Below are 7,263 nucleotides of genomic sequence, written 5' to 3' on the forward strand. Positions count from 1 at the left end.
TAGCTTGATTGTACAGGGAACCTCCCCGGATGATGAACCGATGATATCGTTAAAAATTCGGAATGAGTGCCAACCCTTCTTGAACGATACGGGAGCCTCTATGTCTTCTGTACAGTCGAAGCTTAAACTCGCCACCTCCACTGAGACACAGGGACTGTCGGGGTTCCTGGGACAAGTCTCTACATTCCCGGTGTCAGAACCGGTTAAAGTAGGTTACCAGGAAGAATCGGTGGAACATCGATTTGTTATCACAACCAATCTGGACTGTAACTTGATGGCTAGAGACCTCCTCTGCAAATTCCATTTGCATTTGGAGTGCGGAGATGATGGGATTATTGTAAAACAGTGAATCCTTAAGCGACAGTATTATACCATTAGGACCCCTCAATGGTGGCCTCTGGACCCACAGGCACCTTATCACGTGACCCTAGCATACGATCCCAGCGGCAAGTATCAGGATCTCCAGAACCTTTATCATGATCATGAAGGGGAAGAGAAGGAAATTCTCTGAAGGGCTAGAGTGACTGGACCGGAAGGGAAGGCAGATTTTCTGGAAATGGATAAGAATCTGTGGAGACAGCCCCCGACGGTGGCACCACATGTTACTCGTGAAGTATTACCTCCCCACCACACTAAAGATTTAGGAATTATGGTGCGCCAAGCTATAGACGAGGCTGATCCTACCAGCCCAGATTTGTAGATTGTAAAACATGGCCAAACAGTCCAATTCCACAGGGACCTCGAGAAGGTCCTAACGACTCTGCAGCATCATACTGGCTCGAACATACCCGACTATGTGGATCCTCATGTATGGGCAGAGGACCCCTCCCAAGTGGGTTATACTCCCATTGATCCGATTGAGATCCCGGTGCAGGGCAACATGGATTGGCCCTCTATCCGACAGTACCCACTGAAACCACAGGCAATACCAAGTATCCGCCGATTGATCAAGGGACAAGTGGAACAGGGGATTTTGGTCCAATGCCAGTCCCCGTGTAATACCCCTATACTGGCAGTCCCTAAGCCAGGCAAGCCAAACGAATACCGTTTAGTCCAAGACCTTCGAACTATCAATGCTATCGTCCAGCCCCTGCATGCTCTGGTTTCAACCCAGCGCAGATACTGTCATTAATCCCAGCAAACGCCAAGATCTTCGCAATAATAGACCTCCAACACGCCTTCTTCGCTTTGCCGTTAGCCCAGGCGAGTCAGTACCTATTCGCCTTCACTTACCAGGGACAGCAATATACATGGACGAGACTTCCCCAAGGGTTCATCCACTCCCCGACCTTATTCTCAAGCTGCCTGCAGAGACAGTTACAGTCCCTCACGCTGAATAAGGGATCCACTTTGATTCAGTATGTAGACGATTTACTGGTAGCCAGCGTAGATGAACCAAGTAATCAGGAGGATGCTGATCAGTTACTGAATTACTTGTCCTCCCTGGATACATAGTTTCCCCATCAAAGGGCAAAATTGGCCAGTCTCAAGTCAAGTTCCTTGGGATCATTTTATCAAGCACCCACCGAGCCTTGGAGGCTAGCCGAGTCGAACCAATTTGCCAGTTTCCAGTCCCTAGCACGGCTAAACAAATGCGACAGTGGTTGGGGATGATCAATTACTGTAGATCCTGGATCCCTAATGTTTCCCTGATAACTAAGCACCTCACACTATACACAAACAAGGAAGGCAGCTTTAAAATAAAAACCGCAGACGTCCAAGCCTTTAAGGAACTAAAGACAGCCCTGCTGCAAGCTCCAGCTTTGGGCCGGCCCCTCTATGACCGGCCCTTTCAACTGTATTGTACGATCCTGAAAGACTGTGCTACAGCTGTCTTAACTCAGAAACACGGGGATAAGCATAGGCCTGTTGCCGACTGATCTTCCAAAATAGACCCCGTTGCCTTGGGGCACCCTGTATGTACTCAAATATTAACCGCCATCTACAGTAGCATTCAATCCGCCGCCAACCTTACCCTCCAGCAGGATATTGTTGTATACACCTCTCACTCCGCAGCTGCCCTCGTGGATCAGCTGCAGACTCAACACCTTACCATGGCCAGGCAAAGTAGGTATGACATCTACCTACTAAATGATCCTAAGCTGACCTTTCGGCACTGTACTGCCATTAAACCGGCCTGTTTTCTTACCCAGCCACCCCAAGATGAGGAAGAGCCCAGTCATGACTGTTTATCTTTAATTCAAGAGGCCACCTCGGTTAGGGAAGATTTAGTTGATGTACCAATGGAGGACCCCGACTGTATTATGTATGTTGACGGAAGCTCTTCCATTGACCTAGAAGGCGGACGAATTTCGGGATACGCCATAGTAAACCAGGAGAATCAGGTCTTGGAATCTGCCGCCTTTGAAACCGCCTATTCCGCCCAACAAGCTGAACTATTTGCCCTCACCCGAGCCTGTATCTTGGCTAAACACCTCAAGGTCAATATCTATACCGACTCTAGGTATGCCTTTGTGGTAGCCCATGATTTCGGACAATTATGGAAAAATAGGGGATTCCTAACCTCACAGGGAATGAGATATCGCAAAGGCAACTCGTATCTGACTTGTTGCAAGCCCTCATGCTACCCAAGCGCATTGCCATTGTTAAATGTACCGCCCACACCACCAGAAAACCCCCGGTTGATATAGGGACCCACTGTGCTGACAAAGAGGCCAAACAGGCCTCTCGTGGACAACAAATGGTAGTGCCCAGAATGATGAGTCAAACTAAAAGTCCTGCAAAGGATAAGTTAGCCTCGGAAAAACCAATGCCAACCATCCAAGATGTCATTAAAGCACAGGAGGACGCTCCTGAAAAAGATTAACTGTTTTGGAAAAATTATGGATGTACTTATGACAATGTTTCTAAACTCGAGACCACACCCGCGGAACAGACTTGCATGTCTGACGAGTTGGCCCTGTGGGTTATTGAATGTATGCATTTTGCTGCTCATTGTGGAGCAAGGACAACAAGTGACACACTTTTGGCCACTTGGTGGCAGCCTAGAATCCAGGCGCTCGACCAGAACATCAGTAGTCGCTGCCTGGTTTGCCAACAGCAGAATCCAGGGAAGGGACTTTCCTGTGATTGGGGTATGACGCCCCTACCCGAAGGTCCCTTTGAGACATTGCAGTTGGACTACATTGAGTTGCAAAGAGTTCAGTCTTACAAACATGTGTTAGTAATAGTAGATGTGTTTAGCAAATGGATCGAAGCCGACACTACCCTGGACAATAAGGCTCAAACTGTTGTTAAAGTGTTAATGAGGGAAATTGTTCCGAGATATGGTATCCCAGCTCGACTGAGTTCCGATAATGGCCCTTACTTTATTGGCCAAGTTAACAAAGAATTCTGTTCCCAGATGCGCATTAACCAGCAGCTGCATTGTGCCTACCGACCCCAAGCTGTGGGACTAGTTGAACGTGCTAATCAAACTCTTAAAACCAAGCTTACAAAACTGGTAGCATTAACCAGACTCAATTAGCTCAAACTCCTTCCTCTAGCCCTATTCTAGATCCGAACTACTCCCACCGGTAAGGCTGGACTGACCCCCGCTGAGGTCATTTATTCTTAGTCCTGACCAATACCTCGGGGATCGGGAGGCCAACCGGGAACATATGTTTAACCCGAAATGACATCCAGTAGCAAGGGACAGATCATAGGGTACAGCAATTGCCCACACAGTCTCAACATCACAACAGGTGCACGAGTCACTATCCTCTCTCACCTTCCGAATAAAACAGGTGGAGTTCTGTGGGCCCAGTCTTGGGACCCCAACACAATATATCAGAAGGCAGTGTATAACACCACGTATTTTGTGTGCGGGCATAAGGCATATCCCTGGTTGCCGAGGCGATGGACAAGATCCTGCTATCTGGGATATGTGGTGCCATTTGTGCGGCAAACACGTACGTTGGCAGATGCACATGCCTCCAGCCGACACAGGCGAGCCCTCATCCCGCCGAAAGGTTCTTTGGGGTCATGATGTTCCCATTCGGGATAGGACGCACCATGGATGAAGTACAGAACCTAGAGAGGATATTGGAACTGATAGCTAACTTTACCGCTGAAGCTCTGGAGGACATCACAGCTGAAATGGTAGCAATGCGGACCGTAGCATTACAAAACTGAATGGCCCTCGATTACATGTTAGCTGAGAAAGGGGGAACATGTGCCCTGATAGGATCTGAATGTTGCACTTACATTCCCGATAGTTCAGAAAACATAACCAATCTCGCTGATCACATAAGAAGGGAGGTGAAGAAGTTATCCACGCCAGCAGGAGGATCTAGCTGGTTTGATTGGCTATTAGGTGGATCCTGCGGATCCTATCTAATGCATGGGGCAATTATTCTCATCGAAGTAATAATTACCTGTTGCTTGATTGTTGGTTGCTTTAACCTTTGTTGTAAAGTTATGATGGCAAGGTTAGCAAACGCTCTTGTGGCCACCGGCTCCCGGGTTATGATCCAGCAAACGAAAGAACTACTCGACAAGGAGGATCAGGAAAGACAGTGTGAATGGCTGAATTGAATACTCATGGAATAATTCTAAAGGTTATCATGGAATGATAAAAGGTGGGAATGAGAATGTTGGAAAATGTATACAGACATTGAAGTTGAGAATGTGGGAAATGTATAGAGACATTGAAGTTGAGAATGTTGGAAAATGTATACAGACAGTGAAATTGAACAAAGGATTCATGGAGGAATAGTCTTAAGAATGTCAGACTGCAAATGTTACAACATTGGCACAAATAACAGACTGGCTCAAGTTCTTGCAAAGTCACATCAGTAAACTTGAAACAATAAAGGGTGAGAAAGGCTCTGAAAGGCTCTTTGTGTAAAAACAGCCCATACAGATGTCGGCTCATGAGTGGACAAAGGGAAGGAGGGATCATAAGGAGATAGGCTGAACTGAATGTCACTCTAATTGTATCATGTACTGAAAATGTATAACTGTTGTGACCCTACATTGTAACAGGACTTGTCCATAGGAAGTGGGCGCACTCTAGAGGGAGAGCATTCTTTCTTTCTGTTAAGTCCCGGCCGGTGAAACAATTAATAAAATCTGCTTTGTTATAAGCGGCAACGGTGTTCGACTCAGTGAATTTGCTGAACCAGATCTTGGTGAAAAGAATCCGTATTTACACTACCAGTGCCACTAGTAAGAGTAGGAATCACAGGATCGCTCAGATGAATAAGTGGCTTGAGGAGTGGTGCAGAAGGGAGGGATTCAAATTCCTGGGACATTGGAACCAGTTCTGGGGAAGGTGGGACCAGTACAAACCGGACAGTCTGCACCTGGGCAGGACCGGAACCAATGTCCTCGGTGGAGCGTTTGGCAGTGCTGTTGAGGAGGGGTTTAACGACTGAAAAAGGGCCACATTGCAGCAAAATTCTAAAAGGGCAAAATGTGTTAAAAAGACACCCCTAAAGGCTCTGTGCCTCAATGCGAGCAGTATTCGTAATTAGGTGGACAAATTAACTGCACAGGCAGCAATTAATGAATATGATATAATTGGCATCATGGAGACATGGCTCCAGGGTGACCAAGGCTGGGAACACAACATCCAGGGGTATTCAACATTCAGTAAGGATAGACAAAATTGAAAAGGAGGTGGGGTAGCGTTGCTCGTAAGGAAGGACATTAGCTTGGATGATGTGGAATCTGTATGCGTGGAGCTGAGGATTACCAAAGGGCAGAAAACACTAGTGGGAGTTGTGTGCAGACCACCAAACAGTAGTAGTGAGGTTGGGGACAGCATCAAACAAGAAAGTAGGGATGCGTGCAATAAATGCGTGCAGTTATCATGGGCAACATTAATCTCCACAAAGATTGGGCTAACCAAACTGTAGCAATACAATGGAGGAGTATTTTCTGGAGTGTATTAGGGATGGTTTTCTGGACCAATATGTTGAGGAACCAACTAGAAGGCTGGCCATCCTAGAATGGGTGGTGTGTAATGAGAAAGGACGAATGAGCAATCTTGGGGAAGAGTGACCATAATATGGTAGAATTCCTTATTAAGATGAAGAGTGACACAGATAATTCAGAGACTAGGGACCTGACCTTAAGGAAAGGTAACTTCGATGGCATTAGACGTGAATTGGCAAGAATAGACTGGCAAATAATACTTAAGGGGTTGATGGTGGATAGGCAAAGGCAAACATTTAAAGATCACATGGATGAACTTCAACAATTGTACATCCCTGTCTGGAGTAAAAATAAAACGAGGAAGGTGGCTCAACCGTGGCTAACAAGGAAAATTAAAATATTGTTAAATCAAAGGAAGAGGCATATAAATTGGCCAGAAAAAGCAGCAAACCTGAGAAATTTAGAATTCAGCAGAGGAGAACAAAGGGTTTAATTATGAGGGGGGAAATAGAGTATGAGAGGAAGATTGTCGGGAACATAAAAACTGACTGCAAATGCTTCTATAGATATGTGAATAGAAAAAGAATCGTGAAGGCAAATGTAGGTCCCTTGCAGTCAGATTCAGGTGAATTAATAATGGGGAAGAAAGAAATGGCAGACCAGTTGAACAAATGCTTTGGTTCTGTCTTCACGAAGGAAGACGCAAATAACCTTCTGGAAGTACAAGGGGACCGAGGGTCAAGTGAAAAGGAGGAACTGAAGGATATCCTTATTATGTGGGAAATTGTGTTAGGAAAATTGATGGAATTGAAGGCCGATAAATCCCTGGAGCCTGATAGTCTGCATCCCAGAGTACTTAAGGAAGTGGCCCTAGAAATAGTGGATGTATTGGTGATCATTTTCCAAAAGTCTATCGACTCTGGATCAGTTCCTATGGACTGGAGGATAGCTAATGTAACACCACTTTTTAAAAAGGAGGGAGAGAGAAAATAGATAATTATCGATCGGTTAGCCTGACATCAGCAGTCGGAAAAATGTTGGAATCAATTACTAAAGATGAAAAGCAGTGACAGGATCGCTCCAAGTCAACATGGATTTCTGAAAGGGAAATCATGCTTGACAAATCTTCTGGACATTTTTGAGGATGTAACTAGCAGAGTGGACAAGGGAGAACCAGTGGATATGGTGGACTTGGACTTTCAAAAGGCTTTTGACAAGGTCCCACACAAGAGATTGGTGTGCAAAATTAAAGCACATGGTATTGGGCGTAATGTACTGACATGGAAAGAGAACTGGTTGGCAGACAGGAAGCAGAGTCGGGATAAATGGGTCCTTTTCAGAATTGCAGGCAGTGACTAATGGGGTGCCACAAGGCTCAGTGCT

Source organism: Pristiophorus japonicus, unplaced genomic scaffold (genome assembly GCF_044704955.1).
Source record: "Pristiophorus japonicus isolate sPriJap1 unplaced genomic scaffold, sPriJap1.hap1 HAP1_SCAFFOLD_252, whole genome shotgun sequence".
In the NCBI taxonomy this organism is placed as follows: domain Eukaryota; kingdom Metazoa; phylum Chordata; class Chondrichthyes; family Pristiophoridae; genus Pristiophorus; species Pristiophorus japonicus.